This window comes from Pongo abelii, chromosome 2 (assembly GCF_028885655.2).
Source record: "Pongo abelii isolate AG06213 chromosome 2, NHGRI_mPonAbe1-v2.0_pri, whole genome shotgun sequence".
Lineage (NCBI taxonomy): Eukaryota > Metazoa > Chordata > Mammalia > Primates > Hominidae > Pongo > Pongo abelii.
In genome coordinates this window covers 53,676,923-53,699,519 of record NC_085928.1, presented here as the reverse complement: position 1 = coordinate 53,699,519, position 22,597 = coordinate 53,676,923, and positions in this window count along the sequence as shown.

The following is a 22,597-nucleotide window of genomic DNA, read 5'->3' as shown; positions in this document are numbered from 1 at the left end:
TGTAGTTCACTTAGCAATAATGCTTGATACACATATCTGGGGATTATCTCTCTGACTGATACACTACAAATATTATATACAATATGTAAAACTTTATTAAAAAATAATTTATTTTCACTTGTATGTTACCTGATTTTAAAATATAAAGGGTGATAAAAAGAATTTGTGTATATTAAAAAAATGTTACATTGATTTTGCTTATGATTGTAAAGGTTCATTAAATCTATATGTAATGGGATAGTTACATAACTTTTTAATAAAGACAAAGGAGTAAACACAGTGATTAAGTCAGCACTACTAACCTATCATACAAGGTAACTGATAGTTCCTTTATTGCAATGTAATAATATAAAACATAACTAGGTACTGAATATTGTCCTGTCAGAAATTAAAACTATGTACCTAGGGACTAAAAGTGCATGAAGAATTGTATAAAAAATAAAAATCTTTTTAGTAAATTATGTTCATTTGTTTATCTCACAATTGGTATGACATGAGTTTTAAATATGTAAAAATAGTTTTAAATGCCATACTGTATAAGACTTAGTTTATTTATACCATATTTTATTTTACATTAAAAAAAGACATTTTATAGGGTAACTACAATTGATTTCTCTTGATAAGATTGTTCTCAGAAAATAAGAATGTCCTACTAAAATCATTTACTTCCCTTTTAATCTATTATATATTTATGGATTTAAATTACACTTGAAAGTGTTTTTATTTGCATGAATTTCCCTTATAGCATATTGCATTTTGGTCACATTTGATTACCACATTCACAAACTACATGAATGAATACTTTTCCCAACAAATTACTTCAAATATGGATGGATGTTTGGTTATCTATATTACCAATATGCATTAATTTTCCCTTATATCCTATATAGTTGTCTATGTTAGGCTGTGATAGCTGACTCCTCACATGAAAATTGAATTCAGGTGGAAATTATATTGGAAGAAAATAACCCATAAAATACAAAATCCATTTATATGAAATACATAATTCAATACTTGGAAGTCACACAAAGCTCTGGGTGCATATAAGCAGATGCCATTGCTATTTATTATTCAAAGCTATAGAGATCAATAGTGAGCACAGACCCATTCATCTAATTAATGATATATTTGCTAAGTCAAAATTATAATAAGTTCTGAGGCTTAAAATATTCTTTAAGTAAGGATTTAACATATTCCTTTAAAAATAGGAAAGTTAGATAATGCTATTACTATTTACATTGGATTATACTGTCATCAAATTTATAAAAATAATCAACAGCATTTTAGTGGAAAATATCTTTGGTTGTATCTTGGATCTACTATGGGTGCAACAAAAAATATGACTCTAGTAACTTCAGAAACACTGACCTAACAGAAATATTTTAGAATCTAATAAAGATCGTTTTAAATCACAGATGAAACTACATTTTTTTTTTCTAAAGGGCAAACCAATCTAATTCTAAAGAGAACAAATTCACTAGCTATAAAAGCTATAGCCAGTTGCCCAGAAGTGATAAAACTTGGAAGAAGATAATTTAAATACTATAAATATTACTCAAAAAATGATGTAATTTTAATCCATTTTCATGAATTTTCAAGTGGCCCAGGAAGACAGGAGAGCATAATTTAATATGAAAAGGAGGTAGAGTTAGAGGTCTACATCTGTTTTTACCTTATGGAGAATCAACAGCAAATACTTGGTTCCTGGAATACAGGAAGGTAAGGATAGATTATTAAGAATAAAAATAAATGGGAGATATTAATGCAAATATTTCTATGTCTATAGTTTAGTGCCAGTAAGATTACTGTAAATGCAAATATTTTCATAAAATGATGTAAAGGCTAAATATATATCATATGATGGTTGTCTTTACTGACCATTCTGTCAAAAAAAAAAATCAGGTTAAAAGATCCAAATTACACCAATTTAATTATTATATAAATGAACAGAAACTAGTTTAGGCAAACAAATCATTTCTCACTCAAGATAGCAAATCTTGAGGACAGGAGTTTGAGACAAGCCTGGCCACGTGGTAAAATACCGTCTTTACTAAAACTACAAAAATTAACTGGGCATGGTGTTGCATGCTTGTAAGCCTAGCTACTCGTGAGGGTGAGACACAAGAATCGCTTGAACCTAGGTGGAGGTGGAGGTTGCAGTGATCCAAGACTGTGCCACTGCACTCCAGGCCGGGCGACAGGGTGATATTCTGTCTCAAAAAAAGAAAAAGTAAAAAGCAAGAATAAGCACATAGAATATAGATGAGAATATTTATGGATAGGATATTTATTGTATATCATTTTAGATGTTGATTTTTTTCTGGAATCCTTAGACAAAGGATTAAAGTCAAATATTCATCCTTAATGCCTCTCTTAGAGAAGCAAATTATTTTTAACACTTTAGCTGTTTTTTATATTTGTATAGATATTAACTGTCATGTTTTTATTGTTTTTCCTTATTTTCTGAGCTCTAATTTGTTGACTTACTAAATATAGGAAGAATATTTAGCTCTTATTCATGCTCCACATTTTGTACACAAAAATAAATTCACAAACACGCAAATACACATAAACACAAAAAATCCTCTGAGTCCCACAGCTTACCAGATTTATTGCATTATTATTTTTAAATAATAATTGAGATTTATATTATTTCATCTTTGTAAGTTTTATTTACAGATAATCTGTAACATGTAACCTCATTGCATTTCCCTTCTTTTATCATTATCATGCTGGAGTTGATAACTAAATTAATTCTTATTTACTTAGTCTTTTCATTAATCCTCAAATCTTTGTCAGAAGTTTAAACTCCCCTAACATACAATATATATCCCAAGGAATCTATTCACTTTTTTTTTTTTTTTTTTGAGATCTCTTTCCTTCAATTGCCAGCCTTCTGCCTTAATTTGGATTGGTTGATTTCCTGTCATGCTATAGGAGTTTGTTGATATTTTCTCTAATTTCTTGGGAATGCCATTCATCTATAACCTGGGTTGAACAATTAACTTCTTCAATCTCATGTCTTTCTGTTTCTTAAGAGAAAATCCAACAGGAGTATGATGGAAAAACAAATGAACCAGGAATCCAAATTCTGCATGATATTTAGTCTGGAAGATAGAAAAGTAGGTGCCAAAATGGAAGGACACACAGTGGCAATTTAATATGCTAGTAATATTCTATTAATCTGATTGGTAAAAATTCGAAGATCATTTAATTATTGTTAAATTATACACACACACACACACACATATATTTAATTCACCTTTTAAAAGTTCAATATATTTCACAATTGTAAACAAAAATCCCAAAGAATTTGTTCCAGCTTATGCTAGAAAACTTAAAATACAGGAATTTGTGTAATCTATGTTTTTTTTTTAAATTAGAAATGAAGAGATGAAATTGATCCTGAAGGCCTGACCCTGCATTTAGAGCCCATTTATTTTGGACATTTGCCCAGACTACTTGGGGAGATAGTCTTACATTTTTAAAAATTCTTGACATAAAGTTATTTACCTTAAAAATATCACATTAAGATATAGTTAAAACAGCTTTTATCAAAAATGTAAAAAATAATGAATGCTGATGAAGATAAGGAGAAAGCGGAACATTCATACACTGTTGGGGGCGATGTAAATTAGTGCAGCCCCTCTAAAAAACAGTATGGAAGTTCCTCAAAAAGCCAAAAACAAAACTGCTGTATGATCCAGCAATTCTACATTTGAGTATACATTTTTAAAAAAGGAAATCAGTGTATCAAAGATATATCCGCACTCCATGGTCATTACAGCACTATTCACAATAGCCGAGATACAGAATCAATCAAAGTGTCCATCATCAGATGAATGGATAAAGAAAATGTGGCACGTATATACAATGGAATGTTATTTACCCGTAAAAAATGAATGGAATTTCACTATTTGCAACAACATAGATAGAACTGAAGGCCATTTTTTTAAGTGAAATAAGCCAAGAAGCACTGTCAGATGAAGCAGTGGAAAGTGAAAGACAAATATTGCATGTTCACGCTTCTAAGTGGATGCTGAAACATCAGTCTCCTGGAGACAGAGAGTAGAATTATGGTTACCCATGCCTGGGAAGAGTGGTAGGGCTGGGGGAGTTAAAAGGGGTTGGTTAATGGGTAGAAAAGTACAATTAGAAAAAATAAGATCTAGTGTTTGGTATCACAATAGGATGACTACAGCTAACAATAATTTATTGTATTTTTTAAATTAAAGGAGTGGAATTGGAATATCCTAACACAAAGAAATGATAAATATTTTAGATTATGGATTTCCTGATTATCCTAATTTGATCATTACACATTGTGTACTTGTATCAAAGTATATGTACCCCTTAAGTATGTACAACTATTATGTATTCATAAAAGTTTTAAAAATAAAATAAAATTATTTTTCCACTTCATTATTTAAGATTTGAAAAATTAAAGTATTGAATGATGGAAGAAACTGTATGAAGATCAAGATTTTAAAAATGCTTCTATCTTTGAGTTACAAAGAGCTAAACATTTATATTTCAAAGGTAACTTAGTTTGGGAATATAAATAGAATGAAAAGGAAACTAAAGCAATATTTTTGGAATATGTAAACCATTTAGAGTAGAACTGAATTTAAAAGCATAAGAATACCACCTTATACTAATGTAATAAAATGAAAAGTACTAAAGTACAGCATAAAATTGCAACTGGAATAAAACTCCATAATTTTAAAAAATATATAGTTTTACAAATGATAAGTGTTTAAAGATGATGTGCTGCCAATTTCTTTAGCATATTAATATTAATCTTTCAAAAAAGTATTAATTTATAATGTAAGTTTAATAAACCTCGTCTCCAACATATTCTTAAAGAGAAAATGTAGGAAATATTTTGTTGTAAATAATAGAGATACTATTGGCTTATAAAAATATTGCATTAGTTAGTAGAGAAATAACATAAAACAACTTGAAATTATACAGCTTGACCTCTTCTATATATTAATATGTGCACAAATTTTATTATACTCTTACATTTAAAAACATGTCAGATTATATAACAAAATTGTGAGATAATAAAATTAGAAAAGTAATTTATCAAATTTTTTATACAAACTTTACTGAGTTTATATTTTGGGCAAGTAATAAACTAGTATATCATTCTAACCTCAATGGTTTCATTGAAGATAAGGGAGGAACGTTTCAAGCTGAAAAGAGTCAACAGTGTCAGATGCAACAGAGGAACAGTGAAAAAAAACTTTAAAGACAACTGAATTAATTTGGCAAGTCAGTCATTGATGACGTTTGCCTGACAGTATCATTGAAGGGGTGAGGTGAGAAGGCTGATTTCAACTTCCTCTTGGGCATGGGGGGAGAGAAATGAGAGCATTGCACGATGACAAATAAAATTTCCAGGAGCCTAGCCACGAAGGGACATAGGCATTAAGAGATGTGAGGGGAGTTTGGTGTTTTGCTTGTGTATACAAATGTGTTTTTCAAGTTTGAGCAGATTTAAGCTCTTTAAAAATTCTGGATCCAAATCACAATAGGAATACTAAAGTGCACTTAAAATATTTGTATTATTGTTAATCATATTTGATACTGTTTTTTCATGTGTAAAATTATTTGATATGTATCTCTAGCCATAAAAATTATTTAACTCAAATCTATTCTACTGTTGAATAGAAACAATTTAAAATTAGGTGCTGGATCTCCCTGATCTGTATCTCAACCACTTTGGCTACTCATGCATACATACACGTATGTATATATGTATACACATATGTGTGTGTGTGCACTTATGTGCTTCATTATGTGTTGTTGAATTAAACTAGATAATAAAAAGAAAAATGTATATTCCACTATCCAGATTCTCCCGGTAAACCTAATGGAAATATTTTAATCTAATAGAAATATTTTAACCTATTAGGAATAATTCAGTAAAATGGTGTGGGTTGTAGACGAACAGGCATGTCAGGTTACTGAGAAAAGCATCCTTGCCAAATATTTGCTTTTTCCTCGGTGTGTTATGATATTTTTTTAAAATCCCAGCATTTCTATAGTTCATCATGTCATCAAATATTATCTGTAATATAAGAAAAATTCACCATGCCAAAATATTTACCCACCCTTATAAAATGATATGGCAACCCAAGCTTTTCTAAGTACATTTAAGATTAATATATTAATTACTAGTTATCCAGGGGTGAGTTAACATTGAGAATTGGCATGAAAAGGCATGCCTCCTCTCCCAAACAAGACTGTCCTTTAAAATATCCCCAATTTCAAATTAATAGCCAGCAAGACAGGAAAGTCCAGGAAGGATGTGTTAATTTCCTGAGGCCACTATAAAAAATTGACAGAAACCCAGTGCCTTAAAATAACGAAAATTTATTTTTTCACAGTTCCTGGAAGCTAGTAGTTTGCTGCAAAAGTGATTACGGCTTTTGCCATTACATTTGGTTGTATTTAGGTCCCATCTGGGTAATACAAGGGAATCACCTCATATCGTATCAAAATTCTTAATTATATTTGCAATGACTCTTTTTCCATTTAGGTCACATTTACAAATTCCAGGGATTAGGACTAGATATCTGTGTATGACCATTATCCAATGTACTACAAAAGGAATTTAAAAAATGAATATTAGAGGGGGCTGGTAAGAGAGGCTGAATAAGAACAGCCCTGGATTGCAGCTCCCAGCTAGACCAATGCAGAAGGCTGGTGATTTCTGCATTTCCAACTAACGTACCAGGCTCATCTCATTGGGACTGGTTAGACAGTGAGTGCAGCCCGTGGAGGGCAAGCAGAAGCAAGGTGAGGCGTTGCCTCTCCTGGGAAGCACAAGAGGTCAGGGAACTCCCTCCCCTAGCCAAGGGAAGCCATGAGGGACTGTGCTGTGAGGAACGGTGCACTCCAGCCCAGATACTACACTTTTCCCATGGTCTTTGCAACCCACAGACCAGGAGATTCCCTCAGGTGCCAATACCACCAGGGCCCTGGGTTTCAAGCACAAAACTGGGCAGCCATTTGGACAGACACTGAGCTAGCTGCAGGAGTTTTTTTTCATACCCCAGTGGCGCCTGGAATGCCAGTAAGACAGAACTGTTCACTCCCCTGGAAAGAAGGCTGAAGCCAGGGAGCCACGTGGTCTGGCTCAGCGGATCCCACCCCCACAGAGTCCAGCAAGCCAAGATCCAGTGGCTTGAAATTCATGCTTCCAGCACAGCAGTCTGAAGTTGACCTGGGATGCTCAAGCTTGGTGGGGGAAGGGGCATCCACCATTACTAAGGCTTGAGTAGGCAGTTTCCCCTCACAGTAACTCAAAAAGCCTCCTGAAGTTCGAACTGGGTAGAGCCCACTGCAGCTCTGCAAAGCTGCTGTAGCCAGACTGCCTCTCTAGAGTCCTTCCCTCTGGGCAGTGCATCTCTGAAAGAAAGGCAGCAGCTCTAGTCAGGGGCTTATAGATAAAACTCCCATCTCCCTGGGACAGAGCATCTGGGAGAAAGGGTGGCTGTGGGTGCGGCTTCAGCAGACTTAAATATTCCTGCCTGCCAGGTCTGAAGAGAAAAGCAGATCTCCCAGCACAGTGCTCGAGCTCTGCTAAGGGACAGACTGCATCCTCAAGTGGGTCCCTGACTCCCATGCCTCCTGACTGAGAGACACCTCCAGCAGGAATCAACAGACACCTCATACAGTAGAGCTCCAGATGGCATATGGCAGGTGCCCCTCTGGGATGAAGCTTCCAGAGGAACAGGCAGCAATCTTTGCTGTTCTGCAGCCTTCGCTGGTGAAACCTAGGCAAACAGGGCCTGGAGTGGACCTCCAGCAAACTCCAACAGACCTGCAGCAAAGGAGCTTGACTGTTAGAAGGAAAACCAACAAACAGAAAGGAATAGCATCAACATAAACAAAAAGGACGTCCACACAGAAACCCCATCCAAAGGTCCCCCATCAAAATCAAAGGTAGATAAATCCATGAAAATGAGAAAAAAAAAAAAAAAAAGCAGCACAGAAAGGCTGAAAATTCCTAAAACCAGAAAGCCTCTTCTCCTCCAAAGGATCACAGCTCCTCACTAGGAAGGGAGCAAAACTGGATGGAGAAGGAGTTTGGCAAATTGACAGAAGTGGGTTTCAGAAGGTGGGTAATAACAGACTCCTCCAAGCTAAAGGAGCATGTTCTAACCCAATGCAAGGAACCTAAGAACCTTGAAAAAAGGTTAGAGGGATTGCAAACTATAATAACCAGTTTAGAGAAGAACATAAATGACCGGATAGAGCTAAGAAAACACCATCAGAATTTCGTGAAGCATAGACAAATATCAATAGCTGAATCGATTGTGTGGAAGAAAGGTATCAGAGATTGAAGATCAACTTAATGAAATAAAGCATGAAGACAAGATTAGAGAAAAAAGAATTAAAACGAACTAACAAAGCCTCCAAGAAATATGGGACTACATGAAAAGACCAAACCTATATTTGATTGGTGTACCTGAAAGTGATGGGGAAAAGAACCAAATTGGAAAACACTCTTCAGGACATTATCCAGGAGAACTTCCCCAACCTAGGAAGACAGGCCAACATTCAAATTCAGGAAATATAGAGAACACCACAAAGATTTTCCTTGAGAAGTGCAACCCCAAAACAGATAATTGTCAGACTCACCCAGGTTGAAATGAAGGAAAAAATGTTAAGGGCAGCCAGAGAGAAAGGTCGGATTACCCACAAAGGGAAGCCCATCAGCCTAACAGCAGATCTCTCAGCAGAAACCCTATAAGCCAGAAGAGATTGGGGGCCAATATTCAACATTCTTAAAGAAAAGAATTTTCAACCCAGAATTTCATATCCAGACAAACTAAGCTTCATAAGTGAAGGAGAAATAAAATCCTCTACAGACAAGCAAATGCTGAGAGATTTTTGTCACCACCAGGCCTGACTTACAAGAGCTCATGAAGGAAGCACTGAACATGGAAAGAAAAAACCCATACCAGCCACTATAAAAGCATATCAAATTGTAAAGACCATCAACACTATGATAAAACCGCATGAACTAATGGGCAAAATAACCAGCTAGCATCATAATGACAGAATCAGATTCACACATAAAATTAACGTTAAATGTAAATGGGCAAAATCCCACAGTTAAAAGACACACACTGGCAAATTAGATAATGAGTCAAGATCCATCAGTGTGCTGTATTCAGGAGACCCATCTCTGTGAAAAGACACACGTAACTCAAAATAAAGGGATGGAGGAGGATTTACCAAGCAAATGGAAAGAGAAAAAAAAGTAGGGGTTGCAATCCTAGTCTTTAAACCAGCAAAGATCAGAAAAGACAAAGAAGGGCATTATAATGGTAAAGGGATCAATGCAACAAGAAGAGCTAACTATCCTAAATATATATGCACCCAATACAGGAGCACCCAGGTTCATAAAGCAAGTTCTTAGAGACCTACAAAGAGACTTAGACTCCCACACAATAATAGTGGGAAACTTTAACACCCCACTGTCAAAGTTAGACAGATTAACAAGACAGAAAATTAACAAGGATATTCAGGACTTGAACTCAGCTCTGGACCAGGTGGACCTAATAGACAGCTACAGAACTCTCCAATCCAAATCAACAGAATATACATTCTTCTCAGCACCACAGCACACTTTTACTGTAAAACTGACCACATAATTGGAAGTAAAACACTCCTCAGCAAATGCAAAAGAACGGAAATCATAACAAACAGTCTCTCAGAACACAATGAAATCAAATTAGAAGCCAGGTTTAAGAAACTCACTCAAAACCATACAACTACATGGAAACTGAACAACCTGCCCCTGAATAACTACTGAGTAATGAAATTAAGGCAGAAATGAAAAAGTTATTTGAAACCAATGAGAACAAAAATGCAATGTACCAGAAGCTCTGGGACACAGCTAAATAAGTGTTTAGAGGGAAATTTATAGCACACTAAATGCCCACAGGAGACAGTGGGAAAGATCTAAAATCAACGCACTAACATCGAAATTAAAAGAACCAGAGAAGCAAGAGCAAACAAATTCAAAAGCTAGCAAAAGACAAGAAATAACTAAGATCAGAGCAGAAATGAAGGAGATAGAGACACAAAAAAACCTTCAAAAACTCAATGAATCCAGGGGGTGGTTTTTTGATAAGATTAACAAAATAGACAACTAGCCAGAATAATAAGAAAAGAAAGAATCAAATTGACACAATAAAAAATGATAAAGGGGATATCACCACTGATCCCACAGAAATATAAACCACCATCAGAGAATATTATAAACACCTCTACACAAATGAACTAGAAAATCTAGAAGAAATGGATAAATTCCTGGACACATACCCTCCAAAGACTAAACCAGGAAGAAATCAAATATCTGAGTAGACCAATAACAAGTTCTAAAATTGAGACAGTAGTTAATAGCCTACCAACCAAAAAAACGCCCAGGACCAGACAGATTCACAGCTGAATTCTACAAGAGGTACAAAAGGGAGCTGTACCATTCCTTCTAAAACTATTCCAAACAATAGAAAAAGAGGGACTCCTCTCTAACTCATGTTATGAGGCCAGTATAATCCTGTTACCAAAACGTAGCAGAGATACAACAAAAAAAAGAAAATTTCAGGCCAGTATCCCTGATGAACATTGATGTGAAAATTCTCAATAAAATATTGGCAAACTGAATCCAGCAGCACATCAAAAAGCTTATCCACCATGATCAAGTCAGCTTCATCCCCAGGATTCAAGGCTGGTTCAACATATGCAAATCAATCAATATAATCCATCACATAAACAGAACCAAAGACAAAAACCACATGATTATCTCAATAGATGCAGAAAATACCTTTGATAAAATTCAACACCCCTTCATGCTAAAAACTCTCAATAAACTATGTATTGATGGAACGTATCTCAAAATAATAAGAGCTATTTATGACAAACCCACAGCCAATATCAAACTGAATGGGCAAAAGCTGGAAGTATTCCTTTCGGAAACTGGCAAAAAACAAGATGCCCTCTCTCACTACCCCTATTTAACATAGTATTGGAAGTTCTGACCAGGGCAATCAGGCAAGAGAAAGGAATAAAGGTATTTGAATAGGAAGAGAGGAAGTCAAATTGTCTCTGTTTGCAGATGACATGATTGTACATTTAGAAAACCCCATCATCTCAGCCCCAAATCTCCTTAAGCTGATAAGCAACTTCAGCAAAATCTCAGGATACAAAATCAATGTGCAAAAATCACAAGCATTCCTATACACCAATAATAACTCCCATTCACAATTGCTACAAAGAGAATAAAATCCTAGGAATACAACTTACAAGGAATGTGAAGGACCTCTTCAAGGAGAACTACAAACCACTGCTCAAGGAAATCAGAGAGGACACAAACAAATGGAAAAGCATTCCATGCTCATGGATAGGAAGAATCAATATCATGAAAATGGCCATAGTGCCCAAAGTAATTTATAGATTCAATGCTATCCCCATCAAGCTACCATTGACTTTCTTCACAGAATTAGAAAAAACTACTTTAAATTTCATATAGAACCTAAAAAAGAGCTCATAATATAGCCAAGACAATCCTAAGCAAAAAGAACAAAGCTAGAGTAATCATGCTACCAGACTTCAAACTATACTACAAGGCTATAGTAACCAAAACAACATGGTACTGGTACCAAAACTGATAGAGAGACCAATGGGACACAACAGAGGCCTCAGAAATAATGTCACACATCTACAACCATCTGATCTTTGACAAACCTGATAAAAACAAGCAATGGGGAAAGGAATCCCTATTTAATAAATGGTGTTGGGAAAACTGGCTAGCCATATGCAGAAAATGGAAACTCGACCCCTTCTTTCACCTTATACAAATATTAACTCAAGATGGATTAAAGACTTAAATATAAGATCTAAAACTATAAAAACTCTAGAAGAAAATCTAGGCAATAGCATTCAGGACATAGGCATGGGCAAAGATTTCATGACTAAAACACCAAAAGCAATGGCAACAAAACCAAAATTGACAAATGGGATCTAATGAGACTAAATAGCTTCTGCACAGCAAAAGAAACTATTAGCAGAGTGAACAGGCAACCTACAGAATGGGAGAAAATTTTTGCAATCTATCCATCTGTCAAAGGTCTAGTATCCAGAATCAACAAAGAACTTAAACAGATTTACAAGAAAAAAACAACCCCATCAAAAAGTGGGCAAAGGATATGAACAGACACTTCTCAAAAGAAGACATTTATGTGGCCAAGAAACATATGAAAAAAGCTAATCATCACTGGTCATTAGAGAAATGCAAATCAAAACCACAATGAGATACCATTTCATGCCAATTAGAATGGCGATCATTAAAAAGTCAGGAAACAACAGATGTCTGACAGGATGTGGGATGTGGAGAGATAGAAACACTTTTACATTGTTAGTGGGAGTGTAAATTAGTTCAACCATTGTGGAAGACAGTGTGGCAATTCCTCAAAGATCTGGAACCAGAAATATCATTTGACCCAGCAATCCCATTACTGGATATATACGCAGAGGATTATAATTCATTATACTATAAAGACACATGCACATGTATGTTTATTGCAGTACTATTCACAATAGCAAAGACTTGTAACCAACCCAAATGCCCATCAATGATAGACTGGGTAAAGAAAATGTGGCACGTATACACCATGGAATACTCTGCAGCCATAAAAAAGGATGCGTTCATGTCCTTTGCAGTGACATGAATGAAACTGGAAGCTTCTCAGCAAACTAACACAGGAACAGAAAACCAAACACCGCATGTTCTCACTTATAATTGGGAGTTGAACAATGAGAACATATGGACACAGGGAGGGGAACATCACACACTGGTGCCTGTCAGGGGGTCGGGGGGGGTGAGGGGTGGGATAGCATTAGGAGAAATACCTAATGTAGATGTAGTTGATGGGTGCAGCAAACCACCATGGCACGTGTATACTTACCTAACGAACCTGCATGTTCTGCACATGTATACCAGAACTTAAAATATAATTTTAAAAAATGTATAACTTCAATCTAATCAAGAGTACATATCAGACACCCCAAAATTAAGGGACAGTCTACAAAATAACTGGGCAGTACTTATTCAAAGTGTCTTAAAGACAGGAAAGTCTGAGGCTAAGCTTGGAGAAGACTAAAGAGATATGCAACTAAATGCAGTTGTAGAACACTGGATTGTTTTCAGAAATATAAAAAAAAAGTAAAAAAACCGGTGAAACAGATATAACTTGTAGTGTAATAGTATTGTACCAATGCCAATTTCATAGTTTTGATAACTTTACAATGATTCTATAAGTTTTTAACATTAGGGAGAGCCTGGTGATAGTTATATGAGAATGTTCTCCACTAGTTTCCAAACACTTATGTCAAAAAATTACTGCAATATAAAAAGTAAGGAAAAAAAAAAAGAACTGTTTAGCTCTTACACAAATACGTTTTAGTGGGTATGAGCACAACTGTTGGCTAAAAGACATGACCAATGTATTACTTTGTTCTCACAGTGCTATAAAAATACTACCTGAGACTGGGTAACTTATACAGAAAACAGTTGACTTACAGTTTTGCATGCCTGAGGAGGACTCAGGAAACTTACAATCATGGCAGAAGGCAAAGGAGAAGCAAGGCACATCTTACATGGTGGCAGGCGAGAGAGATCAACAGGGCAAGTGCCACACACTTTCCAACAACCGGATCTTGTGGGAACTCACTCACTATCACAAGAACAACCAGGGGGAAATTTGCTATGATCTAATCAGCCCCCACGAGGCCCCTCCCCCAGCATATGGGGATTAGAATTCTGGATGAGATTTGGGTGGGGACACAGAGCCAAACCATATGACCCAGTGAACCCCATCACCTGTCCCATCAGCCATTTTCATATAGCAGTGTGATGCCCACTCTTTGATGGGCTACATTTTAACAAAAGCCCTATTTTCATCTTAGTCACTCCATAAATGATAAATGGTAGATAGATAGACAGATAGATAGACAGGAAAGCAAACTGCTTGTATTGCCAAGTAATATTTAAAATGAACATCCATTTTATCCTGTGCTGATGATGATATTACCAAACTCTTCTTTAATCATAACTTGAGGAGACTGGGTGAAACATTCTTAGAGACAAATTGGGTTCTAGTGGATTTATAATAAATTATATATTATTTTATTTTTCATATTATCAAAGTAATGCATACATAATATTTAAAACAATGTTTTAAAATGCGTAGAACTGAATAAAAGCATACTGTTTCTCTTCATCAAGGCGGAGCACAGAGAAGGTCAGGTTTGTGTTGCTTACATGCATTTGTAAACATAAACCATAATATTACATTTGGTTTAAAGATGCACTCTGTTTCACAATTGTTAGAAGTATTTCAATGTTGAATCCTCAGAGAATTCTACTTCAGCTCAGATCACATGTTTCTTGCCATATAGTATTGTTACACAGGTTGTATGGGAGTCTTCCAAGGGACAAGTGAAGAGAGAGGTTTTTGACTGTTCAACTCTGCCTTTGCTCCTGCACACCATGGCATGGTAGGGTACTGAGTGCAATGAACTCTGCCAATTTTTAAGCATATGCACTTGCTTCACTGCTACCCACCACCCATAATTCCCAGGTCCGGAAATGAAGATTTTTGGCACAGAGCCAAAAAATTATCCAGCGAGATTCTTCTGGCCTCTTGAGATCTCAGGTACTGGGTGGTCATTGTATGCTCAAAGAGAAAGAGTAGCAGGAAAAGATCCAAAACCTTAATGCAAAAGTGCCATCAAAGCGACCATAACATTTGTTTTGGACCCAGGCACTTCGTAATGGACCCCCGAGGGTTTTAACTGCATGTTCTCAGAGAGGGCCTAATGCCAGACCAACAGCTACAGAGAAATCTGATCACTGTCCCTTAATTTTAATGCTGTCCTTAGCAACTCTTTCTATCTACTTTGTGTATTCAAAATCCTTCTGGCTAACGTTATTTTCCAGGAGCACAAAAGAGCAATAACAGAGAGTTATTCCAGGAGCAGTAACAGAGAGTTATAGAATCAGTTTGAAGAAGCACTCGTGTCATCAATTAATTTAATAGCACTGAAATATTCAAATTTTCTGCTACATAATTTATGCCCTAATTTCAAGCAACTTGTTTTACAATCCCCAGACCTAACAAAATGACCTCCTAGAAAGCATACAAGGCCTTTTTTATTTTATTTTATTTTTTTTTTGTGCCAAGGACAAGTTTGTCATTCAAGATATTTTCCAACACATACTTGCGTAGTGTACTGTCTAAGTTCATAGTGGCCTCATCCACTACAGTGTAATGAAAAATCAGTTTGTTGGAAACTGTAACCTCTTAAGATTAAGAATCTACTTGAATCACTAAACGTGTGCAAGACACTTTCTATACATTAGCTTGTTAATTCCCATAGTGGTGCTCAGCTATAGTTCCAAAGGTTAAGGAATTTCTCAAGGTTATACAGCTGGTCAGAGGCAGAACCCAGATATTTTGCTATAAAATCTCTTCTCTTTAACTTTCCTATTGTTTCTCATCCTTACATAAGCGTCAAGCTTTATAGTTGGTATATTTTTCAACTGAAAAAATGTGAAGAGTAAAAGAAAGGCAAACAAGATTATTTCCATGCAAACAGTGTCCTCCTCCTTCAATCGGTTTCTACTATACGACCAACTGGAAAGTGTTGGTCTGTATGGGAGGGTTCCTGTATCTCAATCACATCGTGAGATCTTCCAGAATCTAGAGGATTTCGTGGGTGAGAACAGTTCCTGTTGAAATACGAATGAGTCCCTTTGGTGATGGGCTTGGCAAAATACTCAAGATGCTTACCAGTGACCAGGATGAGCTAATTTCTAAAATGTATACATTCTGGGCTGTTTTATACTACTCAAAAACGCAAGACTAAGAAACGAAGATGCAGGCAAACTTTACCAAGGCATTGACCCCTTTGCTTTCAATGTATAATAGCACTTCCCCAAAGCTGTGGAAGAAAATGATTACTGATGGTTACACAATTTAGTCACAATCAGAAGCATGTGATTTGCTTTAGTTTAATGACATCCAATGCTTTGCTTTTAAAAGACACCTGTCATTAACTGCTTCTGCCTTATGATTGCTAGGGTTAACTTTCCTTAAATACAGTGTTTTATTCTAATAAATTTGCAGGTGGTATGATAAAAACCCTGATGTTATAGTAAAGGAATATTTCCTGGGCAATAAGCTGTCCATGTCTTTGCAACGAATGCACGCTTTCACAGCAAACTTCCCTCAGTGGGATTCTGGCATCTGGGATAGTTTATTTCATTTAATATGAATGTGAAGTTTACTGTCATGGAGGAGTTTATGCAACATGTGATCAACTGTTTTACTATTTCTTAAGATGAAATAAATACATATAAGATTTCACAGAAGATCTCTCTGTGTAAATATGAATTCTCGGTATTTACTGGCTATTTCAAAGTGTGGGAGAAAAAGCAGCCACTCTGATTGTAAGGGTAGATGCACTTATAATAAAGAGGGGATTGTACTGAATATACAGGAGCTGCACTGATGATTTAAAATTTATCAGAATATGATAGGAGTCCTCATTATCCGCTCTGAGCTATTTGTAATAAATCAACTCAAGCAATTTTTGTCTATGTTATGCTTCATCATGTTGCTCTAATTCCTGGCAAATCCTTCTTGATTGTTTTGCAAAGTGTTTTATTAATGTTCATGTTAACATTCTCCACAACGTTAGTAGTAACCTAGACTTATTAAAGAGATTACATTTTTACTTTTAGCTTTTTATAGAAACTTAATATTTGGATTCTAAAATGATGTCTCTGTCCAAGATTGCAACATTGACACCTTTACCCTAATGTACCCCATGGAAAAAAATCAGTCAGCTGAATTAAGTTTCTTCTTACAGGAAAAAAAAAATGTATAATTAAATTCATGAAACTACACTGTTATAAGAAACCATATATCATATCTGTAGCTCTCTGTATAGATATGCCACTTACAAGCAAAGTAGATAATAGACTGTTTCCTCACAAAACATTTCATATCTTTGCCTCATATCACATGCAGTATAGTGAAATAAGAATAGTTTTAATCTTAGGATCAGATATTTGATTCAAATCTCAACTTTACCACTTACAAACTTTGTAAACTTGGGTTTTATTTATCTGCTTATTCATTTATTTTAGCATTTAAGCATCAAATTATACTATAATAAAATTAATAGTAATTCACAATGTACATAATGGTCTGTACTGTAGAATGGCAGTAAAAAATGTCTCACACAATGATTGGAGCATAACAGAGATTAAATAAGTCTTATTTCTCCTTTTCTTCCCTTCCTCCACAAGTGAGTAGCTTACACATTTTCCATTGTCAATACTTGATAAATATGTTTTTACTTGGTTTACTAAACAGTTAAATACACACAAATTGACCAATTTACTTCAAAAATGTTGTAAAGGTATTTTCACAGATTAAATTTAGAAAAATGTGATCTTATTTTTTTAAATCATCTTCTGACATTTAGTCAATAATTCCTGTGTATTGTCAGGAATTGAATGAAATAATATATTTATTTCACATAGTGCATTGAGTGAAATACATATGTAATTATTCAACTACATATTACTTATTGATACATACTACATTTTGTAAGTTAAACAAAAGTTTACCTGAGAGTAAAAATCTATAAACAAGAATTCTTACTGTAACATTTTTATTAGTAGTAAAAAACTTAAAATAATCCAAATACCTATACAAAAACACAATCACACAGAAATAATATTATTTTTCCCCTTATTACTAAGGGGAGAAAAAATTTCTAACAAATTTTTCATAGTATGTGGAGAATAGAATCCATTATTGTTACATTTTTGTAAATAGTAAAAAGAATGAAAATATACATAGCTCTTATGTGTAGAAAAGGAAGAAAGAGAACTGAAAAGAGTTATTGGAAGGAGAAGGTGATTATGTGGGTCTTTCTCTTCCTGTATTATGTATTTCTCTAATGCTTAAACATTGTAATACATTGTATGTTATAGTATATGTTAATATCATCCTATGCAAAAAATATAACCTTCTGACTAAAAATGAAGAAAATAATTTGAGAGCTTGTCTATTAAGGCAAATAATTAAGGTGATTTAACTGTGTATCTCTCAGTTTTCTCATCTAACAAACATCTAATCTACTTTATAGAATTGTGGAAATAACTTGAAATAATGCAAGAGAGACCACTCTGTAATATATAGTGCTCTCTCATAATTCGAAATCCAAAAATGGATTTGCTTTGAACTATTGATAAGATTATCTTGCATACCTCTAATTCAAGGTGGAAGACAGTGCAGTAAATGGCTCTTACAGAGATAAAACACTGCCTTCCTTAGCAGCTAGGTTTAACTCCTTCAGAGACAGGCTATTGTCATCAGTCAGTGTTGAAAAATAAATCTCACACTTTCAAAAGAAAAGCTCCATTACCATGTTGCAGCAAATCTAAAGAATAATCCCATGCAACAATGGCCATCTGATTCTTTTTTATTGAAATGATTTATTATTTATATATAAGACACTTCTAAATATTCATGTTGATGTCCTAGAGTACTGAAGCAAGATAGACTGAGCCACTTCGTTATAAAGTTATCATAAAGTTATCTAGAAAAGCATAGCAAAGGACTTTGTTAGCTCATTTACAAAGAGTGTTCTTTTCCTGTTTTTTAGCAATGACAATGAAAAAATAGAGACGGTGTGGCAGCTTCCTTAGCAGCTTGTGGCAGATTGAGGCAGTTGGAACCTCACAAATAAGGACCACATTAGTTGTACTAATATTTGCCGCCCTTCACCGAATAAAATGTCCATAATTACGATCACATATTTACATCACCAAATGAAGTTCAGCATTTGCACTGTGGCTTAAAACGCATACTGATGGTGATTTCATTAGTCATTAGCATACCAAATATAGAAAACCCGGGCTATGGAAATGCTGGAAACTGAATTTCACTGTCCTCAAACTAGATTATTTGCATCTTTTTTAAAAAAACCTACTCATGACCTCTTATGTGTACGTTTCTCAGATTCGCCTCTCCTTCAATTAAAATCCAGTTTTAGACAATAAGATGTTCTACATTTCATTTCAATAAGCAGAGCTCAAACTTTCCTATGTATCATAATCTGTCTATCCCCCAAGTAAATCTCAATTATAATTAGAAAATCAAATACAACTTTCTTAGTAGAAGAGTGAAATTTGACATTTTTAAAACTTGGTAATATTTAGATCCACAATATCTTATCATTCAGTTCCTTGGGTTTTTTTTTCTGAAAATGGTAGGTGTTAAAAATATTTTGGAAAACTTTGAGAATAAATAAAAACCTGGAATTTAATTAAGATGAAATTATAGTATTTTTACTAAATTTAATGCAGCAAATAACATTTTGAATGTCAATGATATGTCATTTACATAGGAAATCACACAAAAAAAGAGAGATTGAGAGAGACAATCTTTGACTTCAGGGAGCTTATTATTCAGTAAGGGGGTACCATGCAAAAGTATTGATAAAACAAATATTTACAATTTGTTGGGCACTTATAATTTTAAATGCAGTACTTTTACTATGATTTCTAAAATACCAACACTAATCATAGTAAGGAAAATTTTTCTTTTTTTAATGTAGAAACGCAGTCTTGTTATGTTGGCCATGCTGGCCTCAAACTCTTAGCCTCAAGCAATCCTCCCACCTCAGCCTTCCAAAGTGCTGGGATTACAGACATGATGCTTACTACATGTTAGGCATCATCCAAGGCACTCCAAACATTTTCTTGTTTAACCTGTCCACAAACAGAGAACTGATATTTAAATCTTTACACAAACTAGAAAACAAAATAAATTGTCTGGTTCTAAGATTCTGTTGAACACAGAAACCCCATGAAATTATCAACAATATATACAAGACAATATTGATACATTCTGCAAGAGAATTCAAGCAAAGGATGTAAGTGCCAAAATGGCAGGCAGCTTTATCTGTTTGCTCCCTGATTTATACCAAGTTCCTAGAACTGTATCTCGTGAATAAAAGATGCTCAATAAATATGAGTGGGATTGAATTAAATTTCAGGGAAATAAGTTCGCAGTCACTGGGTGTAGAGATTAGGATGGGAGTTAGATGACAAGTCAAAAAACACTATCTGAAGGCAGTTTTAAAGCTCTCACTGGCATTGGAACTGTTGTAAAGGTCCTTCCAGTCAAATCTTCCCACTGCAGCTTGTCTGATTGTAAGATGATCACTGAAGCCCTTTTGAACACTCTTCATGTTAACGGCATCTCCAAAACTACTTTCTAAACATAGTAATACTTAGATGAGCATGGTTAGATGCAAAGTAAGAGCATGTTACATGTGAGAAAAATATAACATTTCAGTGTTCGTGAACTTGGAGGGTTTATATGGTTATGCTTGTGGCTGGTAGAAATTAAATTACTGGCGTCAAGGAGGTGCAAAAACTGTGAAGCGATTGAATTATACCCTATAGTCATAAACTTTGCAGGAGACAAGGCAGAGGATGAAAATGTAGACCAGGTGCCGAAATCACTGAGGAAAGAGGAGGAATGTCTGGGTAGCTCAGTAAATGACTGTATTAAAGGACAGAAAGCAAATTCTGTCAAGAAAAACTGAAGAAAAGGACGAAATTACTGCATCTGGCCACTTGCAGTGAGCAAAGAAGGTGCAAACGCTTTCTGTTGCTGGGGATTCCTGGGGAGCACATTATCAACCAGATACAGTGTTTTGGGGAAAGGCAAAAACAAAAGTGATATTCAAGGAAAAGTCTAAGAATAAACCCTACAGCATGTACTTATTGATTAAGTGCCTACACTCTGCTAGTCTCTTTGCTAGGCACTTTGGATGTAGAATTGTTTTTATTCTCAAAATAGCAAGCATTTCAAAGGGAACATTTCAAAGGCAAGTTAATATGTGAATATTGGAACGTGCACAAATCAGGTGATTTTGATGACAGCAGGACTGAGCTAATTCTGATCAAGCACAGAGGCAATATTGAGGAAGGAACAATAGGCAAAGTCAGGGAGACAAAGCGAGAGGTTTAGGAAGTATGAGGATATAGGAGGGACATGTTGCAATAGAAAAATAAAGTATAGAATTTAAAATAATATACTTTAAAAATTGACCAGCCTAAGCAAAATAGAGGGACCCCATTTCTACAAGTAAATAAATAAATAAATAGCCAATCTTGGCAGCTCATACCTGTAATTACAGCTACTTAAGAGGATAAGGTGGAGGATCACTTAGGCCCAGCAGTTCAATATTACAGTGAGCTATGATCGTACCACTGCACTCCAGCCTGGGCTACACAGCAAATCCCTGTCCCTAACGAAAAGAGAAAAAAAAAGAAAAATTATCTTAAGTAAAGATTAGTCTGCCTAATTTTAATATTTGGATTGCTACTAGATATAATCATAAAATTATTAGCTACCAAATCGTTTTAAAAACCACAGGTGTCACCCATAACTTAGTATGATTTTATGAAAGTTAATCACCCCAGAACAATTTAATATTTTTGTGATAGTGATGGTTAAAAAAAAAGCAAGACATTTAATAGATCTGGATCTTAGTAAGGCCTCTGATACAGACTCACATGACATTTTTCACGAAGAAATCTGGAATATTTTGTAGGGTCAATGTATAACTGGTGGGAAAGTCATACCCATAGGTGATGATCAATGATTATGGGACAAACTAGGGTTGCATATTGAGAGCTGTCCCACTGGGGTCAGTTCTCAGGCCCACTATTGTCATAAACTTTATCAACGGCTTGGAAGATAATCTCATCCACCCATTAGCTGTCCTAATCTTGGAAAGCTGCCAACACTGCAAAGCAAAAGAATAGAATCCAAGTGTCCCTGATTAATTTTGGTCCATCAAAACTGTGACTTAAACCATAGAGACAGACCCTCTATATTTGAAGGCCACACACTAACTACTTGATTATAAGCATAAACCCACTAGCATAGCTCTAGACCATAAGTAAAGACAAAGGAATTCCTTTATTGACCATTGTGAATTACAATAGTATTCAGTTTATTAAGAGTATCACAATGCCTCCTATGTCCTAATTGGAGCGTTGTTTCCTTTTTTTCCATTTTAAAAAGGATACCGCACAGAGAAATACCCAACAAATGTTAATCGATAGAATATAAAAATTAATAAATATAATGTAATTACTAATTTAATTTTGTATAATGTAAATTAATTTTATTCCAAATAAATGTTTTACATTATCTTGCTCCATATTTTATAGATAGTAAGCATTGATGCAATATTTGTTAAATAAATTGATAATCTGAAAAGAAAACTTGAGAAGCAACAGATAATTTAAGAAAAATGTATTTATTTATATTAATTTATATTTACCATTCATTTAACTGGCATCTATTGTGCTTTTACTATTTGTCAGATATGTGTTAGGCAATGGAAATACAGTAATGAATGAACCATTGAGGCTGCTCAGAGGAACAAACAGCCTAGTTTAAAAAAAAAAAGA